Here is a 19375-nt window from a genome sequence, read left to right on the forward strand (position 1 = left end):
CTGCGAAAAAAGGCGATAGAGAGAGTTCCTCCTTCTCTGACCGAGGCAGGCTTTTACAGCCGTTATTTCCTCGTGCCCAAGAAGGACGGCGGGCTCAGACCCATATTAGATCTGAGACATTTGAACAGAACCCTCATGAAGCGGCCGTTCAAAATGCTTACGACCAGTTTATATCTCTCGATCTGAAAGACGCGTATTTTCAAATCCAGATTATACCCCGTCACAGGCCATTCTTGAGATTCGCCTTCGACGGCCAGGTGTATCAATATACCGTCCTGCCGTTCGGCCTGTCACTGGCACCTCGCACATTTACGAAGTGCATGGATTCAGCTCTCGCTCCCCTGAGAAAACGGGGCATGCGAATCCTGAACTATCTGGACGATTGGCTCATTCTAGCGCAGTCAAAAGAGGAACTTATCTCTCACAAGATAGCGCTACTCAGTCATCTGGAAAGCTTGGGTCTTTCGGTGAACTGGGACAAGAGCTCACTTATCCCCAGTCAGTCTATTTCCTTCCTAGGAATAGAACTGGACTCGGTGGCGATGACTGCCAGGCTGTCAGAACAGCGCGCGCGCTGTGTTCGACACCTCGCCGCATCCGTCCAAAAGGGCAGATACCTCCCTCTGAAACGTTTCAAAAGGCTGTTAGGCCATATGGCATCAGCCGCAGCGGTCCTACGGCTGGGTTTACTTCGAATGCGCCCGCTACAATGCTGGCTGAAATCGAAAGTACCCCGCGGAGCGTGGGTTTCGGGCAGTGCTCGAGTCAGCGTAACTCAGGTCTGTGTCTCAGCCCTGCAGCCCTGGCTAGCGCCCGAATGGTACCGTCAGGGAGTAACAATGGGAGCCATCTCACACCGCAAAGTGGTCTCGACAGACGCGTCCAACATGGGTTGGGGAGCGCTTTACGAGGGCAGACCGATCTGCGGCCCCTGGTCGGGCCCAGAGCGGAACCTCCACATAAACTGTCTGGAGATGTTAGCGGTCGAGAAAGCTTTGAAGCATTTTCTCCCATATCTGCGGGGACACCACGTGCTAGTTCGCTCAGACAACATGTCAGTGGTATCCTACGTGAACCGCCAGGGCTCAGGGCTCTGGTTTGGGCTCAGGGCTCGCTGCGCTCGCTGAGAGCCGCGCACGTGCCCGGGCACCTGAACGACGGCCCGGACAAACTGTCCAGGGACAATGTTCCCCCACGGGAATGGGCGTTACACAGCCAGACGATACAGACGTTGTGGCTCCGCTTCGGCGAAGCGAAATTGGACCTTTTCGCCACAAGCGAGAACGCTCAGTGCAAAAGGTTCTTTTCGAAGAGCGAGGACGCGCTGGCCCAGGCTTGGCCCAGTATCCCGTTGTACGCTTTCCCCCCGATCTCAATGCTGCCTCAGGTATTAGCGAAGATCAGGGAAATGCGCTGCGCAGTGCTCCTCATAGCCCTGCACTGGGAGAACCAACCCTGGTTCCCGGAGCTGGTAAACATGTCAGACACAGCCCCGTGGCCGATTCCGGTGAGGAGAGACCTTCTCTCTCAAGCCCGGGGGTCAATTCTGCATCCCCATCCAGAGCACTGGTCTCTGCATGCGTGGGTAATCAACGAATATTCGTTGATTTGCCAGAAGGGGTAGTTAACACGATCTCGCAGTCCAGAGCCCCCTCGACGAGGCGGCTCTATGTGTCTAAATGGTCAGTGTTTAATAAATGGTGTGCAGGGAAGAGTTTGAACTCTCAGTCCTGTGGGGTTCCACAGGTTCTGAACTTCCTCCAAGAGCTCTTGGACGCGGGCAGGTCCCCCTCCACGCTCAAGGTATATGTTGCGGCGATTGCTGCGTTCGCCGACTCGGCGCGCGGCCGCGCACTTGGAAGAAACGAACTCGTTACCCGTTTCCTGCGAGGCGCCAGGAGGCTGAACCCTCCGCGGCCACCTTCGGTTCCAATATGGGATCTGTCTTTGGTCCTGGAGGCCCTTAAAGCTTTTCCCTTCGAGCCGCTAGACTCTGTGGGTCTCAAATACCTCACTTTCAAAACCGTTTTTCTGCTGGCCCTCGCCTCAGTAAAACGCGTGGGTGACTTACATGCGCTATCAGTTAGCGCGTCGTGTCTCGAGTTTGGACCTAACGACTCGTTAGTCATTCTCAAACCCAGACATGGCTATGTCCCTAAAGTGTTGGGTACTCCTTTCAGAGCACAGGTTATCTCCCTCTCAGCCCTGCCGCCGGCAGCCAGCGAGGTTGATAATAACCTCCTTTGCCCTGTTAGGGCGTTAAGGCTTTATATTACGTGCTCTGCAGCCTTTAGGCTCTCAGAGCAGCTCTTTGTTTCGTTTGGTGGGCGCACCAAGGGTCTCGCCCCCTCGAAACAGACGTTATCCAGATGGATAGTGGACGCTATCGCGACAGCATACGCGTCCAAAGACCTGCAGTGCCCTCTGGGCATACGGGCTCATTCCACCAGAGGCGTTGCCTCATCGTGGGCATGGTCCAGTGGGATTTCCATTTATGACATTTGTACGGCAGCGGGCTGGGCCTCCCCGTCTACATTTGTTAGGTTTTATAACCTGGAAGTTCCCGCCTTGCAGGCTAAACTTCTCGCAGTCTAAATCATGTGCATGCCCTGCTCATTTGCAGGCTGGATATTAGATTTGACTCTTCTGGTCGAGCCGCACTTTCAGGGAAAGCTCTTATATATATATAGACCGGCTGCGCCGCTCTGTTTCTCCCTATGGGTGCTTATGTACATGTGTTGGCCCGCATTGCTGGCCACCTCTCTCCCCACTCTTCACTCCCCGGGTCCCCCCCCCCGGAGTTGTGTGTGGATGCATGGCGCGCACGGCGTTGACAAAGGGTTCCCGTAGCGTAAGTTCCTTACGCAATACGAGAGAACCTCTCGTAAGAGAACGATACTTGGTTACTCACGTAACCTCGGTTCTCTCTAGAGAGGGAACGAGTATTGCGTTCCCTGCCGTGCTTGCGCCTCGAGCTCATGTCGCTTCATTCGACAGAAACCAGAGAATTAAGCCTCCGAGCCCTGTTTTTATACGCTCTGACGCCGCCCCTTCTGGCGGGCTGTGACGCGCGAGGGCGCGCGCGCCCTGATTGGGCGTGACGTCACGCGGGGCTCACTGGTAGGCTTAAGCAGTTGCCGCGCGGCAGCCAATGAGCACGCAGTATTGCCTGCTCTAGCTCTGCTGTGCCGCCTGCTGCACTGCGTTGACAAATTATGGAAAATTAAGGATAATTTTTTGGCTTCAGTATCTCGAGAAAAGATGACTTTTCCCGTAGCGTAAGTTCCTTACGCAATACTCGTTCCCTCTCTAGAGAGAACCGAGGTTACGTGAGTAACCAAGTATCGATTTGTCTAATTTTAAATAAAAACCAAAAAACAGAGATGAAAAAATAATGTAAGTAAAAAATATACTTTTGCTTTGGTCAAATAAATGTTCAGTGATATTTTCCAAAGATTTCTGAATTTTGGCACAATTTTTTCTGTATATAGGCCTAGTGTTGATGTGGCAACTAGTAAATACACTAAGTTTCATCATGCTAGCATGTGTGGAAGTATTTAAAACAAGTGTGTTACAACTTGCCCAGCGTTAGGTTGTGCCCCGCTCTCCTATTCACATTAAACCATATGGATTTTTGGGTGAATTACATGTGGTCTCAGCATGAAGGGGGAGTGGGGAAGAGGGGGAGAGATGTGTTCTGAGGTGAGACTTTGCATCTCAAATGGTGAGTTCAAATCTAATTTCCTTTGTTCTCTCAGAGAGTAGCTCTCTCTTCCAGTTTTTCCAGTCTTACAAAAGTATTACCAAAAAGTCTCTTGTAGGCTATCGCCATCCGCCAACACCCAAGCATAACCCACACCGCGCGAGATACATGATACTGGGTTCATAAATAATATTCACAATATTACAGCAAAATCATGCGCCTCAGGTAGGCTAGCCTACCACCCACACAGAAGTGAAATTCAAAATAAAACGAAAGAGGGTTAACATGTCTTGAGGAAGAAAATTTCACTGTCTTTTAACTTTAAGCAGCTAAGTTATATAGACGACCATTATCAAAGAACATAGAAGAAGGCTACAAAACACCTGTTTTTTTTCTCAAGACCGATTTTGCATTGACTTGGAATCGTGTTCAGAAGGGACAAGCGCGTGCACTCGCATCTTTTTTTTTTTACAGAGATTATCCATAACACCTGGATTCGTTCATTTAAAGAATGCTCAAGATTGTGTATATGCTGTCATGCTTGACAGTTATCAGTGCAGGTAAGTTAATTTAATGCTTTCCTATCATCTTATTTTGCAACGCAGAAGTAAGCTATTTTCTATTAATGCGTGTGAGAATAGTAGAATAAACTATTTGTCCTACAAACTATAATTACGACAATACATATAATATGGTAAGAAATAGGGGGAGAGCGGGGCTCAAACTAACGCGGGGCTAGTTGTAACACCCTTGTTTCAAATACTAGCATGACGAAACTAGTGTTACTAGTTGCCATATTAACACTATAAAGAGAAATAGTTGCGCCAAAATTCATAATCTTTGGAAGATATCACTGAACATTTATTTAACCATAGCAAAAGTAAATTTCTGACTTATGTTAATTTTTCACGTCTATTTGGTGTTTATTTAAAATCTCAAATCTGATATTATTCTAATATGTTATTTAACAGTTTATATGGTTCTTTAATGCTTTGCTAACTAGCAGAAGACACTAATCTCAGTTGTGCAAGTGGGGCATGTTGTAATACTGTGTTACAATGTGCCCCTTTTGGACCTATGCTATTCTATTCAATATTTTTATGAATTCTATTGAGAAAACTTGAGAAAAAGGTGAATAAAGACAATGTTCAGAAATTATTAATTTTTGTTATGTTTTGAACTATGTTGTATAGCTGTATTTTCCGGTGTGTTCGTTGTCAAACTCAAAAAATATTTTATTTTTAATTATTAAAAAATGCCATTATTTTATATGAAAAAGTTAATAATTTTATTTAATTGAGAAAATATTTTCTCTAAGGAAGTGCCCAGCCACCCTGCGGAGAAAGCTCATTCGGCCACCTGTATCAGGGATCTTGTCCTTTCGGTCATGACCCACAGCTCATGACCATAGGTGAGAGGAATGTGGATTGACCGGTAAATCGAGAGCTTCGCCTTGCAGCTCAGCTCCTTCTTCATCACAACAGAATGGTACATCGACCGCATTACTGCAGAAGCTGCACTGATCTGTATGTCAATCTCTCGTTCCATCCTGCCCTCACTCGTGAACAAGATCCCAAGATACTTGAACTCCTCCACTTGAGGCAGGAACTCTCCACCTACCTGAAGTGGGCAAGCCACTTCATTTCTGTCTGAGAACCATGGCCTTGGATTTGGAGAAGCTGATTCTCAACCCGACCACCACGCGATTGCAGAGGTGTGTCAGCCAAGACAGCCCCACAACATCAAGAGACTTGAGGTACTCAGGGCAGATCTCATCCACCCCCGGTGCTTTGCCACCAAGGAGCTTCTTGACTACCTCGGTGACTTAAGTTTGGGTGATGTACGAGTCCACTTCCGAGCCCTCGGCCTCTGCTTCCTCAATGGAAGGTGTGTCGGTGGGATTGAGGATATCCTCGAAGTATTCCTTCCACCGTCTGACGATATCCCCAGTTGAGGTCAACAGCTGCCCACCTCCACTGTAAACAGTGTTGGTAGGGCACTGCTTCCCTCTCCTGATGCTCTGGACGGTTTGCCAGAATCTCTTCGAGGCCAACCGGTTGTCCTTATCCATGACCTCACCGAATTCCTCCCAGGCCAGATTTTTTGCCTCCACAACCACCTGGGCTGCAGTCCGCTTGGCCTGCCGGTACCCCTCAGCTGCCTCAGGAGTCCTACAAGCCAGCCAGGCCTGATAGGACTCTTCAGCTTGACGGCATCCCTTACTTACGGTGTCCACCACCGGGTTCAGGGATTGCCGCCTCGACAGGCAACGGAGACCTTACGGCCACAGCTCAGAGCGGCCGCATCGACAATGGAGGTGGAGAACATGGTCCACTCGGACTCAATATCTCCAGACTCCCTCTGGATCCGGTCGAACCTCCACCGGAGGAAGGAGTTGAAGATCTCTCTGACAGGGGAATCGGCCAAACGTTCCCAACAGACTCTCACAGTACGTTTGGGTCTGACGAGTCTGTCCAGCTTCCTCCCCCGCCATCGGCTCCAACTCACCACCAGTTGGTGATCAGTTGACAGCTCCGCCCCTCTCTTCACCCCAGTGTCCAAGACATACGGCCAGAGGTCGGATGAAACAACCACAAAGTCAATCATCGACCTCCGGCCTAGGGTGTCCTGGTGCCACGTGCACTGATGGACAACCTTATGCTTGAACATGGTGTTCGTTATGGACAAGCTGTAACTCCCAATCACGCTCCTCCAGGTGTCACTGTCGCTGCCCACGTGGGCGTTGAAGTCCCCACAGTAGAACGACGGAGTCCCCAGTCGGAGCACTTTCCAGTACCCCTCCCAGAGACTCTAAGAGTGCCGAGTGCTCTGCACTGCCGTTTGGCCCGTAGGCACACACGACAGTGAGAGACCTAGCCCCTACCCGAAGGCACAGGGAAGCAACCCTCTCGTTCACCGGGGTGAACACCAACATATGGCAGCTGAGCTGGGGCGCTATAAGCAAACCCACACCAGCCCGCCACCTCTCACCATGGCCAACTCCAGAGTGGTAGAGAGTCCATCCTCTCTCCAGGAGTGTGGTTCCAGAGCCCAAGCCGAGCGTGGAGGTGAGCCTGACTACCTCTAGTCAGTACCTCTCAACCTCATGCACAATCGGGTATTCAAAACCCTCCACCCCGATAAGGTGGCAGTTCAAGGAGGGATGTTGTGTGTTTATATTTTTTTTTTGGGGGGGGGGGGGGGGGGTTAGATCAGATATCATTTTAAGCTGTCATATGGTCATGTTACAATGTGCCCCTCACATGTTACAATGTACCTAACCTATGGGGCATGTTGTCACATTTCACTTCCATTCTTTCGGGGTATATAAAGAAAAAAGTATACATTGTATTAATAAAACAAAACCACATAATTGTACTAGACGTGTGAAATGAATGTGTGAAAAAATAAAAACTCTGAACCCTAAGTATATTTACACAAACTGAGAAAGTCAAAAAGCGTTAGGTTGTGCTCCGCTCTCCCCTACCAGTTTGCAATATTAAACTGCAAAACAAGCTGTTGTACAGTTAAAAATAACTGAAAGCTGATGATACCAGACACATTTACAAATGATCTTAAAAATAAGGTAAATACTACTTTTTGTTTCGTAAAAAAAAAAAAAAAAAAAAAAAACCTTGATGTCAATGGTAGCAAATGGTTTTTAGTGTTTGTCTATATATAAACCTATAGACTCTGTTTAAATAGCTACGGTCAGCATGAATGTGGTTGACTGTATTCCCTTACCTAATTGTGATGTTTAGCTAACAGTTGTTTACAGTAGGATGGCAAATGTATCATTTATTATTCTATTGTAATTTATTATTTATAGTTAAATAAAATTATCAGATGTTTTTTTTAAATGTCTTCTTTTGAAACTCATACAAGTTTGGAGGGTGAGTAGCCTAAATGTAAACAGAGTTTATATTTGGTTGACCTATCCCTTTAACTTTGCAATTTTCCTATCTGTCCGTGAATGTTGGATAGTTTTTCAGATTTTGAATATCTTTTTTCTTTTTTTTTCTTTTTTTTCTTGTGACATACAGAAAAGGAGAAATATTGAGTTAGGAAGTTTAGGAAGATCTTAGGTTATAATAATTATGTTAATAATATATTATAATAAATTATAATAATAATGTGTTTGTCTGGTGAACACTTAATAATATGTGTGAAATATTCATATTTTTTATGTGAATTGTAATTTTGCACAATGGCTGCCTGCTGCTTTTTTAAAATATTGTTAGTGTTAAAGTATCATGGTCTTGTCATAAACTCAACTATGGACTTGTCCTGGACTCTGACTCAAATTAGCTGGTCTCTGCTACAACATTGCCTGTTAATATTGTTTATATATTCTTTCACCCGTTATCAGCATGGTTAATAAGGCTGCATCCACCATCCAAATCTCTCTTGATTCATCCTGCCTATTTTTGCCCTTCTGTTTCACTGTTCTACACCAAGTACAGTACAAAGTTCTTAACAGAGGAACCTTAGTTCTCGAATATTTTAATGTGGATGACAACTTTTCTAATTAACTTTAAAAATGTATAAATACTGTGTACTGATTTAATATATCACATGTATATCGTTGTGGCAAATAAACAAACAATTCTGAATAAGAGACTAATAGGCCTACACTAATTGTCTTTGAGGTTTATTTTCTTGCAAGAAAAGGTCAGCAGTCATACAGTCACACAGAATGACAGTGAGGGGAGGGCATCTTTCCTCTTTTATAGACTCAACTCTCAGAATGTCTCTAGGCCATTAGTCAAATGGTAGTGATAGTATTTTCAACCATATGTGGAACCGTATGTTTTATCCTTGACCTCCTTTCACGTACCAACACTCTTTTATTGCCATATGATGGTCACACATCTTAAAGATAAAATTTCTTCTTCAGTTATAATTCCAGAGGAAGATAAGTCTGGAATGGAATGGATAGTCATATGTCATGGTCTAAATATGGTCTAAAGTTTTTGAATTGAATTGAATTATGGTCTAATTTGACTAATCTGTACTATTTCTCGTCCTTGTGTATCCACAGGTTCTCACTCACTGATGACTTTGGCAACATATATAGTTGGACAGACACCATTTCCTGAGTTCAGTGTTGTGCTGATGTTGGATGATCTGGAAATATTATATTATGACTCAACCACATGGAAACCTGTCTATCGCACTAACAGTGATTCAAAATCTATGATGCCAAAATCACTATGATGAGGAGAAAAGTGATGCTGGTGTTGTATTTCAAGACATGTATAATAGCATGAAAACTCGGGATTTTTATGCTAATCAACACCTCAATCACACAGATGGTGAGAACTATACATTATCATCATTAACAAATCATTTAATAACAGATGTAGCTTTCTATGTGTTTTATTATGTTATTTTTTTTTTTAAATTCAATGTAAGACTTTGAGAGGGTAATCATAGAGTCCAGAATATTCATTTTCAGTTCAGTACATTTTATATTGTGTCAGTGTCAGAGTGAGGACTAATAAAAATATTTTTTTCTTTTATTTGAAGGTGTACGTGTGTATCAGAGACTTGCTGGATGTGAACTGTTGAATGATGATAAACCACGTCCATTGAAATGGAACTCATGCGAATACTCGCACAGGCCGCGGCGAGCCTCGGCCTCGAGTGGTCTTCGCCCGAGCAACCCGCTCGCAACCGGCTGGATGGCTGTTTCCTGCCGGGGGATCGCGCTTCACCTGCGTCCAGACCAGCGCCCTTTCTTCCTGAGTTACACGAAGAAGTCGCTAAGTCCTGGAACGCTCCCCATTCAGCTTGAGTGCGTCCTTCTGTTTCTCTGGCATTCTCTGCAGTTGACGATGCCAAAAACAGAGGATATCATTCGCTGCCGCCGGTCGAAGAGGCGATTGCGGCCCACTTATGCCCGCCCTCCGCTGGACGGCTCGCTAACCTGGCCCTACCCTCTAAAGCTTGCCGCACAACGTCAAGCCTGCTCCGCCGCGCTTTCTCCGCCGCCGGGCAGGCTGCGTCTGCGCTGCACACCATGGCCACACTTCAGATCTTCCAGGCCGATCTCCTCCGAAGACTGGACGAGAACGTACCTGAAGCGATCTGTGTGCCGGACTTAAGGAGCGCCACGGACCTCGCTCTCCGTGCCACTAAGTCCGCAGCTCAGGCTATTGGGCGTACGATGGCTTCTCTCACTGTTACAGAGAGACACCTCTGGCTGACGCTCTCGGACATGGCCGATTCAGAGCGCGCCGCCTTCCTCGACGCCCCGCTTTCTCCCGCCGGTCTCTTCGGATCCTCCGTGAAGGACTTCGCTGAGAGATTCGCTGAGGTACAGAAAGCATCTCAGGCTATGAAGCACTTCCTGCCGAAGCGCTCCAGTTCTGCTGCAGGCCGTGCGAAACCGTCTGCACAGAGCTCTCAGCCCCAGCCGCCGCCCACTGCAGCTGCTCCGCAGCGCCGCCAGGCCCGAAGCGCGAGACCACGCTCCCGCTCATCCAGCCGCCGCCCCACTATGCACGGCCCGCGGCCCAGGATTGTGGTAAAGCCCGAGGCCCCGAAGTCGTCCTAGCACGCCTAGGAAAACGACGGTGTTCAAGTCCCGCTGCAGCCGGACTTCCACCAAAACTATTCGCTCGTCCAGTTCCAGGAAATGTGACTGTTCCAGTGTATTATGCAGTCAACAAGCCGGTTCTGTCACCCGCTTGCCTGCACACAAAAGCTGTTTTTACGGCTACCCAGATAAATCCCCAAGAGAGTGTTTTTTCTGGTGTCCCGGCCACGGCCGATGGTGTTTTATGTGTAGAAAACATGCCCACTGTCCAGTGCCCATCACTACACACAAGCACAGCCTGTCACACAGGTCTCGCGCACATAAAATCGACTCAGATCGATTGCGCTTCAAACGTTGTGAATGTGCCCACTACCCAGTGCCCACATATACCACGTTGTGCATGTCTCACGGTTTCTGTAAAAACGAAACCAACAGGCATTCGCTTTACTCAAGCGGAAAATGCTTTCAGTGTAATGAATGTGCCCGCTGTCCCGCCCCCACATCTACACACAGACATGACAGTTCCTATGGGACTCGCCCAGCCCTCCCCCTCTCGGTTGACCACCGTAAGGGAGTCAAGCGCGGGCAATCTGCCCGCTGTTATCAGCGCGCCCCCTCCCTCAAATGTCACGAGCGCGACGACTACGTTGCAATGCACCGAAGCATCTCTATCGCAGAGCGAACGGAGCGAGCTTCGTCTTCAACCCCTAGCTATTCATGCGGATGCATGGGCAAAGCTGCCCGGGGTTTCGAAGTGGGTGCTAGACATTATAGAAAGAGGCTATTTGCTGCAGTTTCGCCGACGCCCTCGCCGCTATACGGCGCGCGTCGAGACCACGGTAAAAACAGAAGTAGCACATTTACTTCGAGCCGAAGTGACGAAACTATTGAGCAAAGGGGCTATAGAGCCTCTCTCTCAAGTTCAGAGCGAAGGAGGGCTATACAGCAGATACTTCCTGGTATCCAAAAAAGACGGGGGTCTCAGACCCATACTAGATCTAAGGCAACTGAACAAAGTGCTTGTGAAGCGACAGTTCAGGATGCTCACGACCAGGAAAATCCTCGCGCACATTCGCCGAAGAGACTGGTTCGTGTCAATAGATCTGAAGGACGCGTATTTCCAGATACAAATAGCGTCACGTCACAGGCGATTTTTGAGATTCGCCTTCGAGGGCCAGGCATATCAGTACACAGTCCTGCCGTTCGGTTTGTCCCTGGCACCCCGTACATTTACGAAGTGCATGGACGCGGCGCTCGCGCCCCTCAGAATGAGGGGCTTGCGAGTGCTGAACTATTTGGACGATTGGCTGATCCTAGCGCAATCTCGCTCAGTGCTCGTGGAGCACACGGCCATGTTACTCGATCACCTCGAGAAATTAGGTCTCAAAGTCAATTGGGCGAAGAGCTCCCTGTCTCCCAGTCAGAAGATTTCTTTCCTGGGCACAGAGCTGAACTCGCTGTCTATGATAGCGCGTCTATCACCACAGCGCGCGGTGGACGTTCAGCGCGCAGCGAGCTCTTTCCGCTGCGGCGCTTCTGTCCCGCTCAAGAAATTTCAGAAAATGCTGGGTCTCATGGCCTCAGCATCCTCAGTGCTCCAGCTGGGCTTGCTCCGCATGCTCCCACTGCAGTTCTGGCTGAAAGCGCGAGTCCCACGCCGAGCGTGGAAGTCCGGTTCGCTTCATCTCAAGGTCAATCAGAGGTGCGTTGCCGCTCTGAAACCTTGGAAAGTGGACGGATGGTACCGGTCAGGTGTAAGCCTGGGGACTTCCTCGAGGGTGAGGGTGGTGTCTACGGACGCATCCACCTCGGGATGGGGAGCGCTGTTCGAGGGCAGACCGTTCTTTGGTCAATGGTCAGAACGCGAGAAGCTCCTGCACATAAACTGCCTCGAAATGTTGGCAGTAGACAACGCGTTGACGCGTTTTCGTCCCCAAATAAAGGGACACCATGTTCTAGTCCGGTCGGACAACATGTCAGTGGTGTCCTACATAAATCGCCAGGGCGGCCTCAGGTCCCGAAACCTGTACAGGCTAGTGAAACGCCTCCTGGTGTGGGCTCAGTACAATCTGCGCTCGCTGAAAGCAGCGCATGTGCCAGGGCTCCTGAACGTAGGACCAGACAGACTGTCCAGGAACAATGTTCCGGCAGGCGAATGGTCTCTACATCCACAGACAGTCCAGCTGCTGTGGAGGAAATTTGGCAGAGTGGAAATAGACCTGTTTGCGTCTCAAGAAAACGCTCGCTGCCCGGAGTTTTTCTCCAAGAGAGTTTTTCTCCTGCCTCAGGTGATAGAGCGGATAAGGGAAGAAGGATGTCCAGTACTGCTCGTAGCGCCGCTCTGGAAAAACCAACCTTGGTTCCCAGCTGTGATGCAGCTAGTGAGCACTGTCCCGTGGCCAGTGCCAGTGAGGAGAGACCTCCTCTCCCAGGCTTACGGCTCGATATGGCATCCTCACCCGGAACTGTGGTCCCTTCATGTCTGGGCCATCAACGGGTACATGCAGAGCTCCCTAAGGGAGTGATGAACACGATCACACAGGCTAGAGCTCCGTCTACTAGACGCCTCTACGCATCAAAATGGTCAGTGTTTGCGGGCTGGTGCACAGCCTGTGACGTGTCACCCACAGCTTGTGGAGTGACGGAGGTGCTTTCCTTCCTACAAGAGCTGTTGGAAAAGGGTAGAACCCCTTCCACGCTCAAAGTCTACGTGGTGGCTATAGCAGCGTTCTCTAGAACAACGCTTGGTCAGTCAATAGGAAGGAACGATTTAGTTATTCGCTTCCTCAGAGGAGCTAAGAGACTGAATCCTCCCAGACCTCCCTCAGTCCCTGTATGGGACCTTTCTACGGTTCTGGAAGCCATGAAAGGTGGCCCGTTCGAGCCATTGAAGACGATTGATCTGAAACACCTGTCCTTTAAGACCGTGTTTCTGCTGGCTCTCGCTTCGGTGAAGCGCATAGGGGACTTACACGCGCTCTCGGTGAGCACGACGTGCATGGAGTTTGGGCCGAATGACTCGAGGGTTATACTCAAACCTAAGCACGGTTATGTTCCAAAATCTCTCAACACACCGTTTAGGGCGCAGGTTATTTCCCTGTCTGCCCTACCGGTCCCTGATGAGGAAAGAGACGCGAACCTCCTTTGCCCAGTCAGGGCGCTGCGAGCTTATGTGTCTCGCTCGTCTGTTTTTAGACAGACAGAGCAGCTCTTTGTTTCGTTCAGCGGGCGGGGGACTAGCCGCGTCGAAACAGAGCCTATCCAGATGGATAGTTGATGCTATTGCGCTAGCATACACTTCCAAGGGCGAGCAGTGCCCTTTGGGTGTCAGAGCGCACTCCACGAGAGGCATGGCCTCCTCGTGGGCTTGGTCGAGTGGGATTGCATTGCAAGATATTTGTACGGCGGCGGGCTGGGCCTCCCCGTCTACAGTTATAAGGTTCTATAACCTAGAGGTTCCCGCCCTGCAGGCCAGGCTGCTGTCGGTCTAGTTACCAGTATTGTCTGTCCTGATACTATCAGCCCAGAATGCTGTGTCTGCTGAGCGCAGCTCATTGATCGACAGCGTGAAGTGGTAGCACTAAATGTGTGCGGGCAGAATGTGTAAGACCCATTTTTCCACCAGTTCAGGCCGTACCCCGCCCTGTCTGTGTGATGTATTAGCGTCTAAACGACGCTGCTATGTGTGGAAGAGTACGGTTTCAACCCCTCTCTCTTCCCGGACTCCCTGTGAGCTCCATGGGTAATTGTGCACTTTATGAATCCCGGGCTTTCGCCCTTGGATCTATGGTGTCAGATCCCTGCACGCACGGCGTTTTGCATTGGGTCCCCTAGCGTAAGATACCTTACGCAGTACGAGAGACCTCTCGTAAGAGAACGTACTCGGTTACTAACGTAACCTCGGTTCTCTCTAGAAGAGGGAACGAGTACTGCGTATCTTGCCGTGCATGCACACGCTCTGGTTGCTTCTATGATGAAAAACCAGATAATAGCTGCCTGGGAGCGATATTTATAGGCCTAGACCACGCCCGTTTCGGCGGGACGTGACGCAGCGGGCGCGAAGCACCCTCATTGGGTCACGCCAGGCCTCGCTCGATAGGCTGCTGCAGTTGCCGCAGACCAGCCAATAGGCGCGTGAGCTGTCTCGCCTATGTCTGCATGCTGCTGCAACGCGTTTTGCATTATTTCAAAATTAAGGATAATTTTTGGCTTCAATATCTCGCGGAAAAAGGATTTTCCCCTAGCGTAAGATACCTTACGCAGTACTTGTTCCCTCTTCTAGAGAGAACCGAGGTTACGTTAGTAACCGAGTACGTTATTCTATTACCTGGAAAAAAACAATATCCATTTGAAAAAGCCATGGATGATATCATGGGACCAAATAGAAAAGCTTCAAGTACAGTTTCTATTTGAACATGATTATCATCCTATTTGCATTAAAACTTTGCGAAGGTACCTGCATTTGGAAAAGAACAATGTGATGAGAAAAGGTGAGAGAATCAACCTGATTAACTTCAGTATTAAGATAGGAAAAAAAGTATAATCAACAAATATGACCCAGACAGCGGTACTGACAGAAAATGCGTGCCTCTGAATACGTTATGAAACATGAGAACCATAAATAAATAACAACAGTAACATTTCTCTTTATTCTCTGTAGTGAAACCCAGAGTCAGACTCATGAGGAAGAAACTCCCAGACTCTCAAGGGCTTCAGATCAGCTGTCTGGCCACTGGCTTTTACCCCCGTCACATTAACCTGACCCTGTTCAGAGACGATCAGCCTGTGGATTATGATCAGATCACAGGAGGACAGATTCTGCCCAACGGAGACGGAACTTACCAGATGAGGAAGAGTTTAGTGATCAGCGATGAAGAACTACGTGAAGGACATAAATACAACTGTACAATGAAACATCTCAATCTGGACAACAAACTGAACATTATATTTGGTAAATAAAAATGCCCAAACCAATAAGCAAACAAACAAAATGCCCTTTTTGATATCAACAACATAGATTTAATAAAAATAAAAACTATTTCAGTACGTATCTTTAGCTTCTGTAATTATTTTCCTGTTTTTTTTTTAATTCACCACAATTTCAGATACAGATAAATATAAACCAGGAGGATCCGTCAGTCTGTCTGTAGTTATCAGTGTGTTGGTGTTAATGTGTGTGGCTGTTCTCATCGGAACTGCACTCAGACTGAGGACGACACGCTGCTGGTAAATGTTCTACAGTCCAGTTCACTATGTTTGATGCTCAATTAGAAAATGAAACCAAATATCATGTTTCTTTAGAAGAGGCTCTTTCAATGTTTACCGTATACAGTTTTGTGATTGTGACTTTTTATTCTGGTTTATTTCATCTTATTCAGGACGAGGCTCTGAGACGTCACAGAATAAATACTCCCCTACTCCATGTGAGTATACTATGTTTTAAATGAAGTCAGCAATATGTTCATTTTAAGTTTAATTTTGGAAAATGTCTAGAAATTGAACCAAATGAATGTTTTATTGATTTCAGCCTCCACGCAAGATGAAAATGTAGTCTATGTAATGGATTATATTAAAAAATCAAGATAACACATGGGAAATTAGCATTTCGGGGAGGTTCCAAGATGATTACTTGATTGCACATGTTTTGATCAGCTCTGCATTCCCAAATACTTAAATTGACTTGAAACATTGTTGCAAAGAAGACTTTGAAAGATAGCTAACTCTAATAACACAGTGATTCGTCGGACACAACAATGGGTGGATCTGAAAAAAGTGCTGGAAAGAAGACTGGAAAGTCCAACCAAAGCGTAAATGCTAACACTGCTAGCAAAACTAGCAGCAGCACTCCGAAACTTTTATGAAGATCCCTTCCAGTGATCTGATTACAGACAACTTGCATGATTATCTCAAACAAGATACCGACCCGGATTAATTATGCTGGTGGAGGAAGAATTTCCATCTCTCCCTGAAACTCCATGCAAGTCTCCAGCCCCAAGCAACACTGTAGACAGACACACAATGGTAATCCTCGCACAGATCTCAGAACTTTCTCGGCTGGTGCAGAACGGATCAGATGTACTGGAGAAGATGGTGGAAAGAAACTCAAGCATATTTAATGAAATGAAAGTCATGAAACAAATCCCCAAACTAAAGGAAACAATTGAGTTTATTTGCACCGACATCAGTGCCTTGAAAGACAGAGTTTTTTTCTTAGTTGATACATGTAGAAAATCTCACCCATCACAGGTATCCTTTACTTGGAGTAATAATTCATCATCGAGGCAGTCTAGGATTGATTATTGTCCAAGTATTTAGAAAATATTATCACCGATATAATACTTTCTCCATTTTCAGACCACAAGGCTCTATAAGTATTCCGTTTAAATCTTTGTAAAACTTAAACAGAAAATCAGCATACTGGAAAATGAATAATTCAATACTACAACATAATGAGAGAATCACCAGCATAGAAAAACTAATCTCATCTTGTTGGAATAAAGCAAAAAATGTGGATAAATGTTTTATTTGAATTTATTATTGAATTTATTTTTTTAAGTATTGTAGGGAACTGGCAAAAATTTGGAAAATTGATGAGGATATGCATGCAATGATTTTGGGGTCCTCAGCAATATCACCATTAATATTCAGTTGCTCAATATATAATTAGTTTTGGCTTGCATAGTCTACATTTTATAGATTTCAGCTCTCTGAACAATGCTTTTAAAATAAACTGGCTTGGACAATATTTTCAAAACCCATGGTCTCTTTGGAATATAATCCCTCTGTATATTTACTCTCATTAAGGTGGCAAACAAATTATTACAACACATTCTCACACCCAAGGCGTCACTTTTTGTCACTTTCAACCATGCTTCAATATCTGACGCTCAAAGCGCCCCCTAGCGTCCATATGTGACGCTTCGGTTATGGGTAGCTTTAGGCGTCATGTAACTGACGCTTTCGGAAGCGTCAATATTCGACGCACAAAGCGCCCCCTAGCGTCCATATGTGACGCTTCGGTTGGGTAGGTTTAGGTCTGTGGTAGGGTTATGCGTCTCAAATGGACGCTAAAGGCTGCTTTGAGCGTCAGATATTGAAGCATGGTTGAAAGTGTTAAAAAGTGACGCCTTGGGTATGAGAACGGTTTAATGTGCAATTATAAAATTTAACAACTTCAAATAAACTCTAAATTCTATCAACAAGCACTTGCTGCTTGGAGTCTCAATTAAGTATTAATTTATGCTTATTCAACAATATTTATTATACTCTGTTATTTTCTTTTTTTTATTTATCTTTTTTATTTTGTAAAACGTGATGTGTACTTCTATATGTAATATGGAAGTTACTCTTGTACATGCTATTTGTTGTCGATAATAAAGCATTAAAAAAATAGCATTTGCTTGGTGGATGTAATTTAGGTTGTTATGAAAATGACCATTAAGCGATGAAACCACAAAGGAATGTAACACAGGTAACGAATGTTTAACAGTTATGAAATGTTTTTAAAGAATAATATCGCTTTATTAGTTTTCTTTTCTTGCTGGTCAAAAGGAGATATGTGTTTTATCCAAGCTCTTCTCACTCGCAACTTCAAGGCATCTGATATTGTCACATGTTCAAGAAGAAAAATGTACATCCTTATATAAATGCCCAAAGTGCCCATAATGTGACATATTACTTTCAAAGAGAAACCTTTGCCATCAATAGACTGACGCAAAGGACATGGATATTTGTGCCAGAAACCAAGGGAAGATCATTTTATCATAATGACGTATTTTGGAGTAAGATTTTCAGTTTGACTGTATAAGCTTAAAACTGAAATTCCCACTCATGCATTAAAAAAATGCTGCCTGAAGAAGCGTTATGTAATCTAATATGTGACATGCCAAAGTTCAGATTTATCTTTTGAATGGTTGAATTCAGAAAAGCATACTAGCAGCATTGCAGAAATAGTAATAGTGAAACATTTCACACTTGGAACAAATTTCAACTGGTCGATAAGAGAGTCCCATGCTTTAAAGAAGTTGTTATTATTCCAGTGCCAGAAAAGCAGAATATCAGGTTCTCACTGATGGTTTTCACCACATATCCAAAAAATATTCAGACACCAGATACATATATATATATATATATATATATATATATATATATATATATATATATATATATATATATATATACAGTATATATATATATATATATATATATATATATATATTTTTTTTTTTTTTTTTTTTTTTTTCTGGGTACAGGACACTATAGTTCATTTATGTATGCCATGTGAGGATAACAAAATAAAGTAAACTGTGACATATTATACCCAAAAATTCTCATATAGTGGACCACCAGTAAAATTTATTTAGACACTTTGACCTGACCATGTTTTGCTTAAGTGTTTTTTCTTTAATTGCTAATGCGACCTTTTTACACCACAGACTGAACAAAATTAAGCATTTAATTGGTAATTGGTTTACCTATTGGCATTATCTAATTGTGTACTTACATTTAACAGCTGATAGCTATTTAACCTATTCATGTGTGAGACAGTCTAACAGAAGGATGGCCAAAACCAGTGAAATATCAACTGAGTTCTTGTCATATTTTATTTACAATTTTCTAATGTGTAGTGAATAAACTGTGATAATGTGAGAAATGTGGAAGGTGTCTGAATAAATTTTGGTTTGACTGTATATTCCTGGACAGACACATCATGCGTTCACTGTTGTGCTGATGTTAGATGATATTATGACTCAGTATCACGGAAAGCTGTCCACCGCATGCAGTCAAAATAATTCAATCACAATGAATGCTGCAAGTGAATTTAATACCTGTCTGTAGTTATAAAGTGTACTAACACGTGTCACATTTGGACATAAATGAAACATTTAAACAGACATTGAAACAGGCTTCTATAAAATATTTTACTCTGCATATAAAAAATGACCCAATTATTAAACTTACCAGCAATGTCAATTTTATTTACTTTTATCAAAAGTCTCTGTGCCTACAATGTGTTCTCAAACCAACATTCTTTTGTTTTTGTTTTTTGCTTTATCCAATTTTACAAATGAGATAAAACTGTGTAAAAGATACTATGTCCATTGTTTTGCAATGTCCATTTTGGGTCACTA

This window comes from Scardinius erythrophthalmus (genome assembly GCF_964197995.2).
Source record: "Scardinius erythrophthalmus genome assembly, chromosome: 20".
In the NCBI taxonomy this organism is placed as follows: Eukaryota; Metazoa; Chordata; class Actinopteri; order Cypriniformes; family Leuciscidae; genus Scardinius; species Scardinius erythrophthalmus.